This window comes from Anastrepha ludens, chromosome X (genome assembly GCF_028408465.1).
Source record: "Anastrepha ludens isolate Willacy chromosome X, idAnaLude1.1, whole genome shotgun sequence".
NCBI classification, from domain to species: Eukaryota; Metazoa; Arthropoda; class Insecta; order Diptera; family Tephritidae; genus Anastrepha; species Anastrepha ludens.
The window spans coordinates 15,823,057-15,844,896 of record NC_071503.1 but is presented as its reverse complement, the minus strand read 5'-3'; the positions used below and the strand labels follow the sequence as shown (position 1 = coordinate 15,844,896).

The 21,840-nt window shown below is 36.5% G+C and overlaps 1 long non-coding RNA gene across 2 annotated transcripts; it reads left to right on the top strand.

The window, feature by feature from the left end:
* The first annotated feature begins 13,172 nt into the window (after positions 1 to 13,172).
* On the top strand, positions 13,173 to 16,896 carry LOC128869134 (uncharacterized). Of its 2 annotated transcripts, none has more exons than XR_008455200.1 (3): positions 13,173 to 13,330; positions 15,982 to 16,193; positions 16,262 to 16,896. It is a non-coding gene; the product is annotated as an uncharacterized LOC128869134 (long non-coding RNA). The 2 variants fall into 2 exon arrangements; XR_008455201.1 differs by having other exon boundaries at positions 15,982 to 16,210.
* The last annotated feature ends 4,944 nt before the right edge of the window (positions 16,897 to 21,840 follow it).

Sequence of the window (21,840 nt, the reverse complement as noted above, 5' to 3'; positions counted from 1 at the left end):
AAAGCCGTAGCAAGGATTGTTTCTATGGAAGTACAGTTTTGGTTATTTTTAAAAATATTTCAAACAATGATGTTCAAGCATTCAAATTAGAAGCAAATCAATTTTTAACAAATGCTATTTCATACTTGGAGCAACGATTTGATTTCGGAGATGAATCCATTTACAAACACATATCAGTTTTAAATCTGAAACAATTTCTTTTGTCATGGGATACATTAGCAGAGCTTCCAAAAATTTAACAGATATATATTCTATTGATAATGACATGTTATATACAGAATATTGCTGTCTTCGAGAAGTGTTTGATCAATTGCCAAAAGATATTCCGAGTGATGAAATATGGTTTTACTTTTTCAAAAAATGTGATAAAAATAACTTAATATATATATTTAAATTGATCTCATTTATTTTTTCTATTCCAATTAGTAATGCTTTTTGTGAAAGAACTTTTAGTACATTAAACAAAAGAAAGGAATGGAATGGCATTTGACCTTATAAAGGCTGAATTGTTAATAAGAAAATTGTAATTGTAATTGTAAATTGTAAAAATTTTCAAAAGTTTTTGCTAACGCCTGAAGGAACAGATCTGGTTAAGACTGTTACTAAAAGTACAAAGTATGTGTGGAAAAATTAATATAGTTAAATGTGAATTAATTATAGGATGTTTATGTTATTTGACGTATATTGAATTGTAATACGTTTTTGTTTTTTTAAGTTTTGTATAATTTGTTATGTTTTTATTGTTTTTTTAATAAAATTTAGCAATTTTTCTGTTCTTAATTTTGAAAAGTTTTTGCTAACGCCTAAAGGAACAGATCTAGTTAAGTCTGTTCCCAAAAGTACAAAGTATGTGTGGAAAAATTAATATAGTTAAATGTGAATTAATTTTAGGATGTTTATGTTATTTGACGTGTATTGAATTGTAATACGTTTTTTTTTTAAGTTTTTGTATAATTTGTTATGTTTTTATTGTTTTTTTTAATAAAATTTAGCAAATTTTCTGCTCTTTTATACGTATGCGTTATTTTAATTATCAAGATATTTTTTTGAAATCAAGCTCATTTTAGGTGAGTGTCAAGCGGGCTGGCTTTTGGGATGTGGTAAGCCTAGTTTCATTGCAGTAGCCTTAGTGTTGTAACGTCACTAATTTCTCGATTATCACACAACCAATTTTTGCGCCGAATCTCATCTCTAATATTAATACGAATCTCTCTTTCCTTTTTATATTTGTACGCTTACCAAACCACATTGAAATTCGGCAACTTAATTTGAAATAAAGAAATATCAGTACATCGCGATATTTACCGAATAAAGAGTATATAGGTGTTTTCTTTATATTATTGGAAGAGGTCACTCGATCCAACAATTGATAGCAGTACAAGGTTTTCAGTAATCATCTTAAACACTCAAAATGGCTACTTCCACGCACAATCGTATTGAGGCACTTACAAAAAGCAATTACGACACGTGGTGTCTTCAGGCACAAGCAGTGTTAATAAAAGCCGAATTATGGGATTACGTTAGCGGTGCGACGATTTTAGTATCCACAGCGACTGCTGAGCAACAAGCTCAATTCAATAAAAAGGACATGATGGCAAAAGCCGAAATTCTCCTCTTAATTTCACCGCACGAGCTTAAACAAATAAAAGGCTGTTCAACAGCAAAGCAAGGGTGGGATAAACTAAAAGCAACCTATCAAAGCACTGGCCCTGCAAGAAAGGCAACTCTTCTAAAACAACTTATATTGCAAAAAGCATCTACGGCAGATGATACAAGAGACCATCTTAATAACTTCCTCGATATAGTTGACAAGCTGGCCGACATGGATATAAAAATCAATACGGAATTGCTAAGCATCATGATGCTCTATAGCCTTCCGCCAAGTTTCGAAAATTTTAGAATAGCTATTGAATCCAGAGATACACTTCCTAGCCCCGAAGAGCTTAAAGTTAAAATAATCGAAGAAAATGACGCGAGAAATAGCACAAAAAGTGGCGAAGGAGCGTTTTACACAAAAAAGAAAAAAGCGAACATGTACTGTCAATCATGCAAAAAGAAAGGTCATACGACAGATACATGCTGGAGTAAAAAGAAAACAGGCAAAAATAATGCAAAAAGCTTCAACGTCACACACAAATGTATGAATATTACCTCTCCCAATACATGGTGCTTAGACAGTGGAAGCACCTCCCACATGTGTGCTCAGAAAAGCTATTTCGAAACAATGTGCGCTGAAAATGGATCACTAAAGTTAGCATCAAATAGTCACACAGTAAATGTCGAAGGAAAAGGCAAAGTAAAAGTCAACATTAACAACGAGAAATACAATTTACTCAACACCCTGTATGTACCCAACCTATCAACAAACCTATTGTCAGTATCAGAAATCACTGAAAAAGGAAATAGCGTAATTTTCACAAATGAAAAAGCTTTCATAAAAGATAAATCTGGTAATATGACATTAATCGCTGAAAAAGAAAATGGTCTTTATTATACAACGAGCGAAAAAGCAAAAATTGTTCACACCACTGAAAACAAAATTGGAATGTGGCATCGAAATAGGACACCTAAATGAAAACGACCTAAAGTTGGCGGCAAAAAAAAAAATCATAAAAGGTATGGATCTAGGAAATGAGAACTTATCTAAGTGCGAAGTCTGCATAAAAGGTAAGATGATTCGATCACCATTTACCTCCATAGAAGGTGTTAAGTCTAGCCAGCCATTAGAAACAATCCATAGTGACGTGTGTGGCCGCATACAAATCGAATCTTTAGGCGGAGCCGTATATTTCGTAACATTTATGGATGACTTTACAAAATACTGCTACATATATTTCATAGCTCATAAGAACGAAGTTTTCCAAAGATTTAAGGAATACAAAAATGAAGTTGAAAACTTTCACAACAGAAAAATAAAAAGTTTGCAATCTGACAATGGCACAGAATATTGCAATCGCGAATTTGATCACTACCTAAAAGCAAACGGAATAAAAAGAAGACTGAGTGCACCCTACATACCCCAGCAAAATGGGCAAAGCGAAAGAAAAAATCGATCGTTGCTGGATAAAGCCCGATGCCTGATGAAAGAGGGTAACATACCCCAGAAGTTATGCTAACTATCTACTAAACAGAAATCCCGCAAACGCACTTAAGGGCTGTATACCCCACGAAAAATGGATAGGACGTGCGCCATCTGGAAATCACGTACACGTTTTTGGTAGCAAGGCATTCGTGTTAGACAAACTTAGAAAGGGTAAGTTTACACCAAAGGCTACAGAAGGTATTTTTGTTGGTTATGCACAAAACGCAAAAGGTTTTCGCATATACTTACCGAAAAAAAAGGCTATCATAATTAGTAGAGATGTCAAAGTAATTGATAAAATGTATTATCAGATAAACACAAATGAAACGAATAGCTATGATAATCTCTTTTATGACACCGAAATAAGAAATAAAGCAAATACAGATGAGGTTGGACTGCAAAAAGAAGGCCTGTCTAAAAGTAGACCTATGGTGGGTATTGAGTTCACATCAAAAGAAACAGACCGTGAAGAGATAATTTCTGAAAATTCCCATATCCCTGAAACCATATCCTGCCAAGGTACACAATCTGAAATCGAGAGTAATACTAAAACCATAAACGAGCTAGAAAACGTTGAAGAATCTGAAAGTGAGGAAAATGGTCAAAGCACGAAAGAATCGAATACCGGCAGAGAAAATCAGAGACCTCTCCGAGACCGAAAACGTCCAAATTGGTTAGATGACTATGCAGCCGATGAGGAAGAAACATCTGATGAGTACCTATCAAATTTTTGCGAAAGAGGCATTGATGAGTCAACGTTTATGTGTCAAACCGAGGAAAAAGAATGGCATAATGACATCAAATCAGAACACAGAGCTCACATAAAAAATTGTACATGGGAAATAAAAGATAAAGAAAAAGAAAGTAATGTAGTTGATTTCAAAATGATACTCAAAGAAAAAGGGGATGCCAAAAAGGCCCGCCTTGTCGCACGGGGATTCTCACAGAGACCAGGTGTAGACTACGTTGAAACTTGGGCTCCAGTTGGAAAATTGAGCTCTATTAGGCTATTGATATCAATTGCTGCTCAAGAGAACCTAACGCTACATCAATTAGACGTTACTACGGCATACCTAAATGGAGACTTAGATGAGCGAATAATAATGAAGAAACCCGAATACCTAGAAAAATATATCGCAGAAATTTTAGTTGATGAGAGCGAAAATGAAGACTTGAACGTGTACTACAAAGCAAAGGAAATGCTAAAACAAATCAACAATTCTTCAAAGGAAAAGGTGTGTGTCTTGAAAAAGGCATTATACGGGTTAAAACAATCCGGACGACAATGGTATAAAAGGTTGGACTCCGAATTAAAGAAACTTGGTTTCAATCCTTCAATAGCAGACCCCTGCATTTACGTACTGCGGAAAGGAGGAGCCAAGATACTACTCGGGCTTTATGTCGATGATATATTATTGGCGTATTCCTGCGAGCAAGCCTTTGAACAAATCAAGAAAAAACTGATGGCCACTTTTGAAATGAAAGATATTGGGCCTGTACAAGATTTTGTTGGTATTGAAATAAACCAAACACATAGTACGATAACATTGAAACAAGAAAAATACATTAAAAACTACTTACGAAATTTAAAATGGAAGAATGCAAGAGTTGTGTTACACCAACAGAACCGCACCTAAAGCTGGAAAAACTAGCAAAATGCGATGAAAGCTTACGTTACCAAAACCTGATTGGATCCCTGATGTTTTTGGCTGTAGTAACCAGACCAGACATAATGTTTGCCGTAAGTTATCTTTCACAATTCAATAACTGTTATGGCACTGAGCATTTTAAATCTACGAAACGAATTTTAAGATACCTTAAAGGCACAAAGGAAATAGGTTTAACTTTTGATAAAAATGCAAACAAAGAGTTGATCGGATATGCAGATGCTGACTGGGCAGCTTGTACCATAGACCGAAAATCTTACACCGGATACTGTTTCATGATGTCAAATGGCATTATAAGTTGGGAATCCAGGAAGGAGAGGACCACAGCCATGTTCACACAGAAGCGGAATACATGGCGTTGTCGGATGCAACAAAGGAGGCGCTGCACCTTAAACTTCTTCTTGAAAACATAGCTGAACGTAAGCAACAGGTTATTACCATTTTTAACGATAACCAAGCGGCACTAAAGCTATGCCAAAATACTATAATAAGCAGCAAAACCAAGCACATCGATTTGCGAATACATTTTTTGAGAGAACACATACAAAATGGAATCATCGTGGTCAAATATCAAGAAACGTCTAGAATGCCCGCGGATATCTTGACAAAGGGATTAAGCGGACCTCGACACCAAGAACTAAGAGACGATCTGGGATTAAAAATATAGTTGTGAGGAGGAGTGTTGTAACGTCACTAATTTATCGATTATCACACAACCAATTTTTGCGCCGTATCTCATCTCTAATATTAATACGAATCTCTCTTTCCTTTTTATATTTGTAAGCTTAACAAACCACATTGAAATTCGGCAACTTTATTTGAAATAAAGAAATATCAGTACATCGCGATATTTACCGAATAAAGAGTATATAGGTGTTTTCTTTATATTATTGGAAGAGGTCACTCGATCCAACACTTAGCTTTTTGGTCCGCAAGCTAGTTCCCTTTAATACCAACGTGGCCAGGAATCCACATTATTTTGACTTTATTTTGATGCTCAATTAATATGCTCCGTATGCTTGAAATAAGGGGTGATTTGTTTCTTATATTCATGATACCTGATATTGTAGACTTGCTATCCGAACAAATGATTGTTTTTTCATTAGTTTTTGATGCAACTATTATGGCATTGTATATTGCTATAGCTTCTGCTGTGTACACAGAACAGTAGTAAGGTCGTTGACCCTTCGTTATTGTTTCACCATAAGCATTCACTTCTGCAAACGTGGTGTGGTCCAGAGTTTTTGAACCATAAGTGTAGATCATTTTCCATTCAGGTCTAAATGGTGCGACGTATTCTTCAAAACTACGCTGCTATTCTAATGAACTGGAGTTGGATTGAGGAAATTTTGCTATACCAAAAAGGACTGAAGACTTTCTAAAATGCCAAGGCGGTGAGCTAATTGGGGGCCTTCATTGTGGCCGTGAGGTTATTCCCAGTTTGTTAGAATATTCCAGTGCTCTTAGTATAGTTGACTTGCGATTTTGCACTTTACTTGCAGCCTCATGTAGACTCATTGTGGTGTATTCTGTTCTCTCCGGAATGTTGGGTAGCCCTGCTTCCACCAATATGTACTGTATCGGAGATGTTGGAAAGGCTCGAATGCTTCTGCGTACGGCCGCGTGGTATGTTGGGAAAATTAGCTTTAGATTACTTTTGGCGCAGTGTCCGTATATTGGGAAACCATAGTCGATTTTTTGTAAGATGAGAGCCCTAGTAATATTTATCAGATTTGTGGTATGTATAAAACTATGTTTAGCTGATAGACACTTTATAATATTCAACCTGGCAGCTAAGTTTTTTTTTATCTAAACAGTGTTCTTTAAAAGTAAGACGCTTATGAAAGATAATTCCAAGAAATCGTATGCTGTGAGCATTTACAATATTTGTATTAATATAGACTACATCTAAGTTATTACATTTATGCTTTCTACATATATGAAAAGATTTACATTTATTAAGCGATTGGTTCGCGCCAGAGCATATGGACCATCTTGAGATATGGGTCAGAATATCTGAAAATTTCTTACTGACTAAGTTTAAGTTGCTTATTTTGGAAAATAATAATACATCGTCGGCATAAATAATGTGCGAAATGTTATTGTACAGGGTGGCTGATGAAAGCCGCTACCAAAAAAAAATTGAATATCTTTTTTTCTTTTTAAGTTATCTGTTCCATTTTTGTTTTAATTTGCAGATTGATCTTTAAAATTTATTAAAATGGATAACTGGGACACGCAAACAATTTGGATAGTCCACCGCTATCACGCACTGGAGTCCGTAGTTTTGGTACAGAGAGAGTACAGGCCGATGTTTGGCGGCGATCCCCCGAGCAGATGGACCATAATGAGACTGGTGAATAATTTTGCTGAGCAAGGAACAGTCGTAAGAAGGTCTTATCATCGAAACCCACCAGTTCGGACGGAGGAAACGATCGCTGCTGTAGCTGCAGATATACAAAGCAATCCAAGGGTTTCAACAAGAAGCTTATCTGCTCAACTTGGTGTCAGCCGACAGTCTTTGCAAACAATAATGCACAAAGATTTAGACTTATTTCCCTACAAAATTCAAATGGTTAACAAACTGAATGCAGCAGACTTGCCGATTCGCTTGGAATTTTGCCAGAAGATCCTGCAAATGGTGGAAGAAGACCAAAACATGTTAAACTGCCTTTTCATGTCTGATGAGGCCCATTTCGATTTAAACGGCAATGTGAACAAACAAAATTGTCGAATATGGAGTACTTCTAACCCACAGATACTCCACGAGACGGAATTGCATCCTCTTCGCGTGACAGTGTGGTGTGCGGTTTCTTCACGCTGTATTGTCGGGCCTTATTTTTTTGAAGAAAATGGTCACACCGTTACGGTTACTGGAGACCGTTATTTGAAAATGCTGAAAGAATTTTTCTATCCAGAACTACGCCGAAAGAGGATTCCTTTCAACTCTGTGTGGTTTCAACAAGATGGGGCAACGTCTCACATAGCCCAGACTGTTATGACAGAGTTGCGACGAAAATTTCCCAACAAACTGATTTCAAGAAACTCCGAATTTCGTTGGCCCCCCTGACCTTACTGAACCTGACTTTTTCTTGTGGGGTTTATGTAAACAAGAAGTTTATAAAACAAAGCCAACAAATTTGGATGAACTAAAACAATCCATTCGGGCAACAATTGCGGCTATTCCTGTCGCAACTCTCAAAGCAGCAATGAACAACTTTTTACTAAGATGCCGCACTTGCGTCAACGAGCATGGGGGGCATTTAAATTCAATTATTTTTAAAACTAGTTAAGCTTCATTTAATAAAATTTAATGACCTTCAACTTGAAGAAAAAATAAATGAATTCCATACACTAAAAAAAAAGTTATTTGAGTTTCTTAATGTAGCAAAATTCATCAGCCACCCTGTATTTGGAAATTGTAAACAAAGTTACCAAAAGTAGAGAACCTTGCGGTATCCCATTCTGGAGAACGTGCAAATTAGAAAAAACGTTATTTACTTTCGTTTTAAATCTCCTATTCGAAAGAAATGCCTTGACAAAATAATATATCCTGTTGCCCAAGCTCCATTTCTCTAGTTGGCGCAAAACAATATGCACGAATACTCGATCAACCGCTTTCTCAAAATCCATGCTAAGACAGGAGATATGATTACGGTTAGATAAACCACATGAGGAAATGTTTTCAAAAAATAAAAGTGCATCCGAAGTTCTTGACTTTCTTTGTATGCCACTTGATGTGGACTTATAAAATGATTTTTCGAAATGTACCACATTATGCGTTTTGAAATGATTTTTTCTAATAATTTGCTCATGCAGCATATAAGTGGAAGAGGTCTAAATTCTAAGGCCTCTGCTGATGGATTGTTGGATTTTGGAATCGGAACGACTACTGCGTTCTTCCAGTTTTGGGAGAAAACTCCAGTGAAAAATATTTGGTTAAAGACGTTGATTAATCTCTGATTTAGCTCACTAGGTAAGTTTTTTAACATTACATAAGAAATGTGGCCTGACCCTAGAGTTTTCCCGGTTAGGTTAGAAAGTGTAGCCTCAAATTCTAAATAGGTGATTTCTGATTCTATCAGGCTTGCCTGCGAGTTTGGCTTGTTATAAACCCGGTTAAGAGTGCCGTTTTTCATTGTGGTAAAGTTTTTATTGAAATTTGAATTGTTGGAAAATTTAGACCAATTGAAGATAAAATGTTCAGCTATTAGCTTAGAGTCAAAAATTGATTTTTTCTATAGAATCAGGTTCGCTTCTGTCCTTGTTCTTTTATATTCTGTCCAATTGCGCTGCTTTATATTTCTTCAATAAACTAGTTCATTTGACCAGTACGGCACTACTTTTTTGTTAACCCTTTAACATGTTTGAGGTATACACATATGTGCCGCAGAGCGTATTATCTTAGCAATATTAGCAGCTTCTTTGTTAATGTTAATTGAAACAGGTAGTCCTGTAGAAGAAATAGCTGCAATATGCATACATTTTAATCAATCTGCCTTTTCTGTTAAAATCTTTGGCTTTGGATAACATTTATTTGTAGTGGGTGTGGCTATTTCAGTGACAATTGGATAATGGTCACGAGTTGATAGGCTATCAAGAATATGGCTATTTAGCTTTGGCGCAATACGTGAAGAGCATATGGAAAGGTCAACGTGCGTCCAGAAGTTATGCGTGGAAAAATGGGTAGGGGATCCGTCTTTAAGACATTCAAACTTTCGGTAAGTAGTAAATTTTCTAATATAGTGCCTCTTTGATTAGTTGAAGAGGAGCCCCATAGTGGAGACCAAGAGTTAAAATCTCCAACTAAGAGAAGGGGTGTGGAGACTGAGTTTAAAATATGTTTTAGTTCCACTAATGTAAAATTTTGTTGTGGAGGAATATAAGCACAAATTATGGTTAGTTTGAGGCCTATGGAGACTTCCACGGCTAATACAGAAATATTTGTTTGAATTTGTAAACATTTATGAGAAATATCTTTTTTTATTAAAACAGCGATACCTTCTTTATTCGTGGTATTCTGAGTTAAGTTTTGGAAATAACCAATGTATTGCTTAGGGACATGAACCTCTCTATTTACAGCAAGGTGAGTTTCTTGCAGAGCAATAACATTTGGAGATTGTTCTTTGAAGAGTATTTCTAATTCTGGATAGTTGTTGTAGAAGCCGTTTAGGTTGCACTGTAAAACTTGAAACATAAAGAAACAAGAGTGAAAAAGTGAGAAGAAATTAAAATTCTTCCTCTTCTTCAACCGTCATAGTGTGCTTACAATCGAGTTGAGTAGGTTTTTGTATTGCTATTGAGTTAGTTTGTGTATTGCTGAGAGTTAAATTTTGAGTGTCGTGAGATTGTGATTAGAGTTCGCTGATGAATTGTGGTAATGTGTTAGTTATTGATGAGCAAGAGTTGACAGCCAAGTTATTATGAACGTTGTTGAAGGTGGACTGGAGAGATTCAAAGGTTTGAAGTTGTGAGTTAGAGATTAAAGTAGTGTTGTTGCTTTGCGTATTGTTGGAGGTCGGATTGATCGGAGAGGAAGTTTGATAATCTGAGTTGTTGTTAAATTGTGGAGTAAGATTTATAATAGTGTTTTTAAGGTTGGAAGTTGTGTTGGAATAAGAGACCTGCCGAGAGTTACTCGCAAGTTTCAAATTTGTAGGAGCATCGGAAAACGTAATTGCGTCGGAAGAATTGGTCTGCATTTGCTGCTCAATGCTTTTTAAAACTTGAGCGAAAGAGGTGTTAGAGAGAGAGGGTATTTGAGACTTGTATATTCTTATTGATTCCCGCATGGAGCATTTATTCTCAGTTTTTATTTTCAAAACCAGTTTTGCTTGAAGGTATTTTGAGCAAATGTTTGATGACGATGGATGTTCTCCGGCACAATTGGCACATAAAGTACGCAAGCAGTTCTCTTCGCCGTGAGGAGGGAAATTTCAAGTGACACAAGCAGGATTGTTGTTGCATCTTTTGGTGGTATGACCTAAAAGTTGGCATGATTTGCACCTCATGGGACTCAGAAAATGAGGTTTTACACGAGCAGTTCCCCATGAAACTTGAACTTTTTCTATAAGTTCATAGAGATCAAACGTCAAAAGAACAACGCCAGTGGGTACATGTGCTTTATTTATGATGTTTTTGCAATTTGATTACTGCTACCACACCTTGGTCTTTCATGTTTTCTATGATTTCTTCGACCGGCACATCGTTCAAACACGGTTCATAAATTGTACCTTTAGAAAAGTTTAGATTTTCGTAACCTTCACATCACAAATTCCATTCAATCGCTTGACAGCTATAAATTTGTTTGCAACCAAGGAAGTTTTCACTAGCAGAAGTATATTTCCATCGCGCAGTTCGGTAATAGAAATTATTTCTTTGCTTAGCTGCATTGGTTTAGCTGCATCAGCAGCAGAAATAGTGATAAATTTGGGTTATCTTGTTCGAGTGGGGAAGTTCGGGAAAGTCTAAAGCATTGTATGTGGTTTGTTTCCTTTTCGGTTTGGGGCTTGAGGAAAGCAAAGCAAACCTGTTATCCCGCAAGTTAGGTGGCCCAGGGGCCATTGTAGTTCTTACTTTATACTAGAACACTTGCAATGAATGTAGAACTGTAAAAGAAAAGTTCCGTACGATAGAAAAGTGATTAACGGTAAAGAGATACTTTGGCACGTTTTTGCGTTTATCTGAAATGAAATTAGAATGGAAATTTGAGTCGTGCGAGTATTCGGACCAATAAGATTAAAGTAGCTTGATAATTCTTTAGCGTTGGCGATCGGTCTACTAGAGCTATTTACGGAAATTGGGGTGGCTTGAAGATAAGACAGACCAAGCTTTTTTCGGTTTTTTTTATGATTAATAGATTCGGTAAATTTATGTAAATATTTCCTTTTAGATTCCTTTAATTTCATTTCAAACAGAGCATTTACTTTTTTATACAGTATTAGACTGATCTTGTTGTCTTATATTCTCTTTAGAAACATTGTTTTTCGTTTCTTATTTGAGCTAGCTTAGCAGATCAGTTCGGCACCGTTTTTGTAAAGCTTTTATTACTGGATTGCGGAATAAATAGATGAGCGGAGGTGTATTATTTTTGTAACTGTGGAACCTTCATTGTTTGAGATTTTTCTCAATTCGCTCTGTCTGTGTTCAAAAATTTCGTTTGGGTTTGGTTTTGTAAATGGGGGGTTTTGTAAATTTTGGATTTTCAGTTTTTGACTGGGGCAATTCGGGGCAAGCAGAGTAAACCTGTTTTTCACCCTCGGTGCGCTTGTATGCGAAACGCTTGTTAAGAAGTAACGATATGCGAACGAAAGACTTACAAGGAAAACATTTGTACATATAGTATATCAAATATTTCCTACGTGAAAATCATCATAAAATCTGAACCAAATTTGTACTTTAAATTCGACGACCTTGTTTATTTGAATGTATAATTCAAAGAGTGATTATAATTTTGCAAGCCCATAAATATGTAGATCTTACTTTTTAACAGGAGAATTTATAAACTAGTACTAGGAATGAATGATATGTTAATAGATATGATAGCTAAAAGAGAATAAAAAAAAAGAAAAAAGCGGGAGGATGTTAAGATGTAACTTGCGGGCACACCATACGGTTATTAATTTCTTGTAAAATATATCTTTATCAGAAATTTCATAATTCATAAATTTGGGTTCACCTTTATTCAATGAGTTATGCATATCTATTTTTGTTAAAGCTGCAATGCTTAAGAGCTCCCTTTTCCTCTCCTTCAAGAACTCATTACGTGACGGGCAACGTAAAAAATTCCTACTCCTATATTTTTTTAAATTAAACATCAATGTTGTTATAAACTTCCTAAATATTTGTTTTTGCTTTCCTCATTCGGCAAAATTAGGACTGGAACAATTTTAAGTTGGAAGAAGTGTTAAGCATTTTGCTGATAGCGATTAAGCTGCCGCAGTTCTTCGTTCGTCCCCTTTGAGAGGATCTTTGAAGGATAGTATCAGAATCAGAGTATCAGAAATCCACTAAAACTTGCGTAAACTACATACAAACTAACTAACTAATATGATAATAATAATTAAGGAAAATGTCAAAAAGAATTCGGTCAGAATTTCTCGTTGGTTCTTGTATTTCGCAAAGCTGGAGTGCTGAAGATAAAAAGGTGCCTTTGCCAAATATGGCTTTGCGTTCTAGAGATATCCATGCATATAAGTATATGTACATACATGTGTATGTGCAATACCTCTTGGAGTGTTTAAATGCATTTGACATTCTACATCTTGTATACGCTTAAATATTTCAATTTGTAAATAAGCGAGCACATGTACATATACAATAATACGTGTATAAAGACGTATACGCATACTTATATATATGTGCGTGTATGCTTGTATGTATTTCTTATGAGCACTTGCTTCTCAATGCCTACTATACTTTGGTTGAGACAGTAATGAACGGTGCGCATTCAGTCAGTGTGAGGTAGTGCTCGATTAATTGGGTTGTAGCAACAGCATCAGCAACGGGAACTAATACTAAAACGCATCGCTTAAAGTTATTGTTTAACGGTATATGTTAATTGGTGGTGGAAGTAAAGCAGGTACTGGCGTATAAAGTATATATATTAAAAACGTTACTTTCAAAATGAATGATAAATCCACTATAATTGGCCATTACTAAATTTTGTTCAACATTATAAATGAAGTTAATATTCTGGCATTATTGTGAAGTTCCTTTCGCGCCAGCTAAAAATAGAACCATGTTATAGCAAACACCTGTTCACTACAAACATATGTATGTAACGAGTGACCAAATAGGAATGAAATAAAAAAATTTAAATAAAAAATCGACGATGCAAAATATTCACTGGTTTGTTTCCTGCGGCTCTATTGACTTCATTACGCATTAAAAAGAACATCATTCAAATCACCGTCTTCGCTAACTTCACTTTACTGTATACATTGAGTACAATTTTTGATAAATAGATACAATATTTGCGGTATTATCGATATTCGCTTCTCTGCTTCTGGAGATCCATTCGATTTAAGTGGCAGGGTTGTTTACATAATTCAAGATCTTGAAGTAGTTCCGGATAAATAATAACAAATATTATATTATATTAATAAAATTGTGTGTCTTCGATCAAGTTGACACAATCAATCAACCATAAACGAGCTTTATCTAAGAAGATGGGTTGTCCATGGTTGCGGCTATGTTTTCCACATTCCGGTAGTAAACTTTTCAATATTTGCAACCTTCGTGAAACATGACTTAAGGCATGGTGATATGGAAACCCGTACTGTTGTTAGTTGATTGTCATAAATATGTTTGAACGTTTTTGAAGATATCTCTATTAAAAATGTATCAAAACTCTTTGGTCGCTCGCATTAGAATAACAGGAAAATGTACGGTCGGGCGGGCGTATTAGCAACTTACTACAGTCGGGTGGATATACTCAAGCGGACACACATATAGCGAATGTTATAAGCTTTATATCCAACCACATTTTTAGGCTCACGAAGCTAAGATTTGGTGCAAAAATGCCAAAAATCCTATACTATATATGAAGGGTTTGTCAGATATTTCAACAATCTAAGATATTTTAAAATGAGCAATGAAATGATTGAGTATCGCGATCCAAATATAGCAAACGGAAATAGTGTACGTCTGAGGGGCGTTTGTGTTTTTTTTATTTTTGCATAGCGAATGTTGTTCACGCTGCATTCCACAGCAATGCGTGATTCAATACAACAGAATATGTACAGTACATACCTATGTATGCCATGTAAATAAGAACTCATATGTTTACGACGGTATATAGTCCCTGCAGGGAAATCCACTGACATTTAACTGGCTCATTTCCCCCGAACTCAGAACTATTTTTATTTACAATCGTTCTGAACTGAAATCCACAAAGTATATCTATGAGATACTAAACTGGATTCTGCTGTTACAATAGTAAGTGAGGGAGAGCATTGGCAAACCATTGAGGATTTTTTAGGTTTGATTTTTGGGCCAGCTATTTCTTAAATTGTTGTATTTAAATTTTTACTTTTTATTACAATTCAAATACGTCACAATTACTTATTTGTGTGTGTGTATTTGAGAACACCATATTATCTTCTAGCCCGACTTGAACCTGCATCCCAGTTGCCATCACACACCGACAGGGTACTGCGTATGCTTTTCTGGTTAGATATAGTCGCCCTTAAGGTGAACGTCGCTACGTGTAACATGAAAGCTTAGCGTTTCACAATTAGCAAAATCGTACTAGTTATGAACCAGAAATTTTCACCAATTGTTAGTTTTTTTCTAAGGGGTATTACAACTGAATGAACGAGCGAATTCTCAGAGAAAATTCCAACTAATATGCGTATGCATTGACCTGATTTAATTTCTATGGAAGAAAAAATACTGTTGTGAACTAGAAGACTTCCAGAAACTTTTCAGCTCAACCAGTTCCTGTTCTATCTTTTTTCCTTGTTAGCTCGTGGTACTTTTAACACAGCAGTGCCAACGGAATGTCAATTGTTAGGCCATGCATCAGTTAAAACCAGTTAAAAAACTAGTTCATACTAGCAAAAAAAAAGAACTAGTCCAATATGTTTCTAAAATAACCAGTTAGAATATAAATTAGCATCCATTCTGTACAATGCTTTCAAATTATTCTATTACATACATACTTGTATTAAAAGAGTAGATTTTTTTTCCTCAAATCTAAGTGAACTTCTTTCTGGTGAATTAATTGATTAAACATTCAAACTACTAACAAAAAACTAACAACGAAATACAATTTTAGGTATTCACTTTAGTAGTAAGTTGAAATTAATACTAATTAAATTTTGGATAAAAATTTTATGTGTGCGGTCGCTACGAAGATTTTATTGCGAGTAGGTAGGGAATAAAATTGTTTTGTGTAAACTTTAGTTGAGGCAAAAATAGCGAGTATTATATAGTTATGTAAACATATGGAAACAATTGAGATTAATGGTGTGAAATATTTATTTCTTTTAACGTTTTTTAGCTTGAACTGAGCTAGTGTAACAATAGTGTTAATCGGTCCTTCAATCTTACTGACTTTTGGTGCGAGGCTCCCCTTTTTTTTTGTTTTTTGCTTCCTTTATTAATTACACCTGCCTTATGACTTGGATTTCATAACATAAATTATTATCAATGTTAAATTATGGTTCAGTATTTGTGTGAGTTTGCAATGCATAAGTAGATGTAATACATAATTAAAAATTTTTCTAGTTATCAGCTGAGTTGGTGTTGGTCGTTTGAGCAGTCTGGAGTTTGCGTTTTCTGTTGATGGCAGCAGTCGTCGCATGTCAGCATTCCATTCGCATATCAACATTCCATGATTAATTAAACGGAAAATATGATTTGCGCTGCGTTTGCGGATGATTTCTGCTACTGTATCGGTATTGAGGTCGCGATGGATATCTTCTTTCGTACCAAGGAGTGTTGGTTATTGTTCTGGGTATTTTCGATTGTAGTCGCTGAATAATATTGATGTTTGCTTTACTTGCAGGTCCCAGATTTTAAGCCGCATGCCCAGATTGACACGATCACAGTTTTGTATATAAGTATTTTATTCAGCAATGACAGTTTCGAGTAGTAGCCAAGTAGCCAATATATTATAGTTGTCGGAATCTGTTTCTACCTCAATTCTTTTCAAGATGATAGTCATTCCAACGTATCTGTCTTTGGAGGCTATCGGGATTTGTGAATTGTTTATTCTGAGATTCTTATGTCAAACTTTCTTGTTGATTTATGCCCCAAGCATTAAACCAGTCTAAAGTTTTGTCCAAAATCTGCTGTAATTTGTTTGTTGCTGCTACTAAGGGCTTATGGGTTGCCCATAGAACGGTATCATCTGCGAAAGTTGCTATAATGCTGAAATCTGCAGGCATGGGAATATCATCTGTGTACAATACACATAGTACATAGCCCTAGGATACTGACTTGAGATACCCCGGCTTTCATAAATTAAATATTAGAGTATTTGTCTGCATATTTTACATATGTTCGTTAAATATCTTTTCATTATCAGATAGTAGTCCAGTCGAACGCACTGTTTAATATTAATTATTGTATTTGTTACTCATGTACCTGTTAAAGTGTTGAATGTTTTCGACGAAGCCTTAATTGGTAGGAAGGAATTAAGTTTCGCGCCTGTAGTATAGAGACAAGGCGGTCAAGTATAAATTTCTCAAAGAGTTTCGATAATGATGGTAATGAACTAATTGATCTAAATACGCTTCTTTATTTGGTTTAGGTTTTGCAATGATTTCGGCAACTTTCCAATGAAAGAGAAAATCCTTAATTCGTAACACAGGGTTAATTGTATTTCTTAAGTAGAGAGTGGCTTTATCAGGTAACTCCTTTAGAGCTTTTCTTGTGATTCCGTCCTATCCAGGGGATTTATTTGCGTAAATTTTCGTCTCAATTGCTATGCGTACCTCTTTAGAAGTTATTAATCGACGGCCGCTGTACCCCAATGGGTTGATGCGTGACTACCATTCGGAATTCAGAGAGAACGTAGGTTCGAATCGCGACGAAACACCAAAATTAAGAAAAATTGCCCTCGGCAAGCAATGGCAAACCTCCGAGTGTATTTCTGTCATGAAAAAGCTCCTCATAAAAATATCTGCCGTTCGGAGTCGGCTTGGAACCGTAGGTCCGTCCATTTGTGGAACAACATCAAGACATGATATCGTGATATAAAAGTCAATCAAATCAGGTCGCTTCAGCAAATAAGTTGGCCAATAAGTTGGTTCTCCAAAGCATAAGAAGGTACTTTTGTTCTTCGTTATTGCATCATACAAATTTTTTCCTTTTATATTCGTTATTCTGGATTCCCATAAGGTATTCTTTACATTCATCCAATAAAGTCTTCAATTTGTACAGATGTTGCAAATAGTCCCTCTTGTAGAGGTTCATATCGGTGCATTTGATGTCTTTGTTTATAATTATATCCGATCCACCATGTGGGTTCATGTATCATCGGGGTGATTGGTGTGATATAGAGCATAGTTAGAAATGTTTAAATAATTTCTAGCCATGAAATGTGTTTCAGATATTAGAGCTGCGCCTACTGCGTTGTTTTTCAAAAATGTTCTTAGATCCAGTGCATGTTGGCTTAGACCAGGGGTCTTCAAACTTTGAAGCCTTAGGGCCAGGGCTCTCGCATCTTTGAAACCCTAGGGCCATAATAATTTTTTCGGAATGTTCCAATTGTGACCTGTGCAATTTTCTTATTTTGTACGATCTGTCAAGTTGAAGTTTAAGTAGGTAGGTAGGTAGGTTGGGTAGTAACGTAGCGACACACTTAGACCTTTCGCTGGTCCATTGTGATACCACTGGAGATTATCCTTACCCTACGTGTTCCTTTTCAAACCATTCGGTAACTTTAATAAACGAGCAGAGCTTTGTTAGTTTTAGATGGGATATGTCCACTACATCGGTTAAAAATGCCGTATCAAGAGTGCGTCTTCTCATAGCTAAGCTTTCACAATCATATAAAAGGTGTCTGACTGTTTCCCCTTCTTCTGTATTGAGACAGCTTCTACCACCTTCTAGCGTGGCTGCCTATTAAACAATGGCCAGTTAATACCCCTATCATTTTTCTTATAGCTTCTCTGTTCAATCTTAACAAGATTTTCGATCGACCGCTGTTCCAGTTCGACCATGGCATGGGTATAAGCGCCTTATCCGGTTGGAGATCGAGCGTTGTACTGGTTCGAGCAAGTTTATCCGCCTTGCAGTTTCCTGCTTTATTTCTGTGGCCTGGCACCCAGATAAGGTGCACTTTGTAGCACTTCGATACGTCATTTAGAGGTTTAAAACATTCTAAAACTGTTTTTGATGAGTGTGTTGTAGATTATAGCGCTTTTATTGCCGCTTGACTGCCCGAGTATATGAAGACTTCACTTGTGGATAATATATATATACCTATATATAATTGGCGCGTACACCCTTTTTGGGTGTTTGGCCGAGCTCCTCTTCCTATTTGTGGTGTGCGTCTTGATATTGTTCCACAAATGGAGGGACCTACAGTTTCAAGCCGACTCCGAACGGCAGATACTTTTATGAGGAGCTTTTTCATGACAGAAATATACTCGGAGGTTTGCCATTGCCTGCCGAGGGGCGACCGCTATTAGAAAAATGTTTTTATTAATTTTGGTTTCACCGAGATTCGAACCAACGTTCTCTCTGTTAATTCGGAATGGTAATCACGCACCAACCCGGCGGTGGATTATACTCTCGTTTTTATTACCGTAAGTTCCTCTTTTATGGCAGTGACTTCCGGTTGAAATACACTGCAATGATCAGGTAGGCGAAATGATTGGCATATCCGAGTTTATCGGAGTAAACCCCTCCACCTACTCTGTTGTCTAGTTTTGAGCCATCTGTGTTAGATGTTTATATAATTTTTCTTACAAATAAGCCCTTTATCCCATTCATCTTTGGAAGGAAATACTGTGAGGAAGGATTTATTTAAGTTGATATCCTTACAGAAATCCGTTGTGTCAGTAATGCAGGGGAATTTTTCTAAAATTGAGGAGTGTCCTCTTTGGTTCGTTCTGAGTAGGCCGCTTTTCTCTTTGTCTGAGAGCTGCTTTGGCAGCTGTTTGCTTACCGAATCGCTCTATTGGTAAAAGGTTAAGCATAATATTTAGTGCCTCTGTGGGTGTAGTCCTAAGGGCCCCGCAGATGCAAAGACTGGCCATTCTTTGTACATGTACCATGGTTCTTTCAATATACAGCGTGAACGATATGAAGTGTTACCTATTCAAAACACCATAACTTTTTTGTGTGAAATGAGTTTTTATTGATTTCAAAGACAAAATTGTTCAAACATGATTACAATTTTATCATATGTATATTCACTTTAGCTCGATATGACCACCTTTTGCCTTGACTATAGCCTTCAAACGGTAAAAAAAATGAGGGGCATGCTTCACGAATGTGATCTTGAGGTATTTTGGCCCATTCTCGTATAATCGCTTCTTTCTGCGCATCCACACTGGCATATTTTTTAGTCCTCACCTTGCTCTCCAAAACGGACCAGATGGAATAGTCCATCGGATTTGCGTCTGTCGAATTAGAAAACCATTGTGCGGATGAATTGAAGTGTGGAACAGGATTTTTTAACCATTCTTGGTTCACACGAGCTTTATGAGACGGGACCGAGTCCTGTTGGAACGTCCATGGTCTACGACCGAAATGTTTGCGTGTCCACGGCTCTAAAGCAGCTTCTAAAACATTTTCCTGGTAATAAGTCAAATTCACTTTGACACCAGGTTCGATAAAAACGATTGGAGAGCGTCCATCAGCGGTCACTGCGGCCCAAACCATTACTTGCGATGGGAAATTGCTTCGAGTGGCCATACGTAGGCTAAAATTCTCGTATGAGCGTTCAGTCAAGTAAACACGATCGTTTTGAGTGTTTATGAACTGCTCAATTGGGAAGTTTTTTCCATCAGAAAACACAATGTTAGGAAATTCGCCACGTTTGTGCAAGCGCAACAACTCCTTTGCTCTTTCGCACCGAACTTTTTTTGCTGGGGTGAAAGATCGTGTGCTTTTTGGAACTTGTAAGCCTTGACCTTGAGCTCATTTGTCAATATACGTCGAATGCTGTCTTGCGATATTTTCAGTTCTTTGGCCATTTTTCTTCCACTTCGACAAGGATTTCGTTGAAGTCGAGTCTTCACTTTCCGAACCATTTCTGGCGTTGTTTCGGGTTTTTTTGGTCCACCTCCATTGTGTTTTGCAATGCTGCCAGTATCATTGTAACGTTTTATAGTGCGATGCACAAGCATTTTATTCACTTTGAGGTGACTGAGCTCACGAACAATGGCTGGTTGTAATTTTCCAGCCAAATATTATATAACGGAATCACACTATTACGTTTGAATTCCATCACAGAAAAAAAAAATTCAACAAAACTGAGACGCAAATGCTTTTGATGGCTTATAAACAATATATTGAGCTGTCATTAGAACAATTTTAACGTTGATGTCATGAGCTGTTTTGCAAATACAAGCAGTGTGAAGTTGGTAGCACTTCATATCGTCAGTTCATACCCTGTATAACTTATCTAAAGCCGGCCACCATACTAGTATGCCGTATGTTACCAGCCGGCATCCTCGGGGAGGGTTCAGTGGAGGATTTTCGCAAACCAGGGGAAGAAGTTTAAGTAATCCGCTCGAGGCCTAATGCAATGGTCTTCAATCTTTGAAGCCTTAGGGCCAGGGGTCTCTCAACTTTGAAACCCTAGGGCCATAATAATTTTTTCGGAGTATTCCAACGGCAAAAATAATTTTAATTTTTCTGCACACCTAAGCAAAAAGCCATCTAGTGGCAGCTATCCACAACAGGTGGCATATTTAGAAACAGAACAAACAAACAACAGAAATAAATTTATGAATGGAGGATGTCAAGAAATTTGGCAACGAAGTTCTGAAACAATTTTAGGCAAAATATTTAAATTTTTCTTGATTTTCTGCCATCCAAAATCCGACAGTGGGACAGGGGTTAGAGGGGGTAGGCACTGCCGTACGCTGGCTTAGTTAAGCGCTTTATTGAACTTCGAGCAGATATCGAAATTTTTTTGAATGAGAAGCAGCGCCCTCAATGTCGATTTGACAAATTATATGAATGAACTGAGTTTGAGATTGCAAGAAGAAAATCAGCTTCTCCCTGATTTATACACCAATATCAAATCGTTCATGCAGAAAATAATATTATTTCAATTGCAATTACGTAAAAAATGTTTCACACAATTTAAAACATGTGAAATATTCAGCCACACTACAGATGCAGAACCTGAAGTACTTTAGAAAATAATTTTGATAGTCGTTTCTCAGACTTTCATGCCATTGCGAATGAAATTAAGCCTTTTCCAAATCCTTTTGATTCTGACATTGAAACCCTGGCTCCGGAAATCCAAATGGAAATTATTGACTTACAGTGCAGTGATATGCTTAAGAACAAATATAAAAATTCATCTTTGTTGGAATCTTATTAGAGTCTCCCACTGGCACAGTTTGATAATTTGCATAAGTTTGCTGGTGGATTGTTTTCTGTTTTTGGTACTGTGTA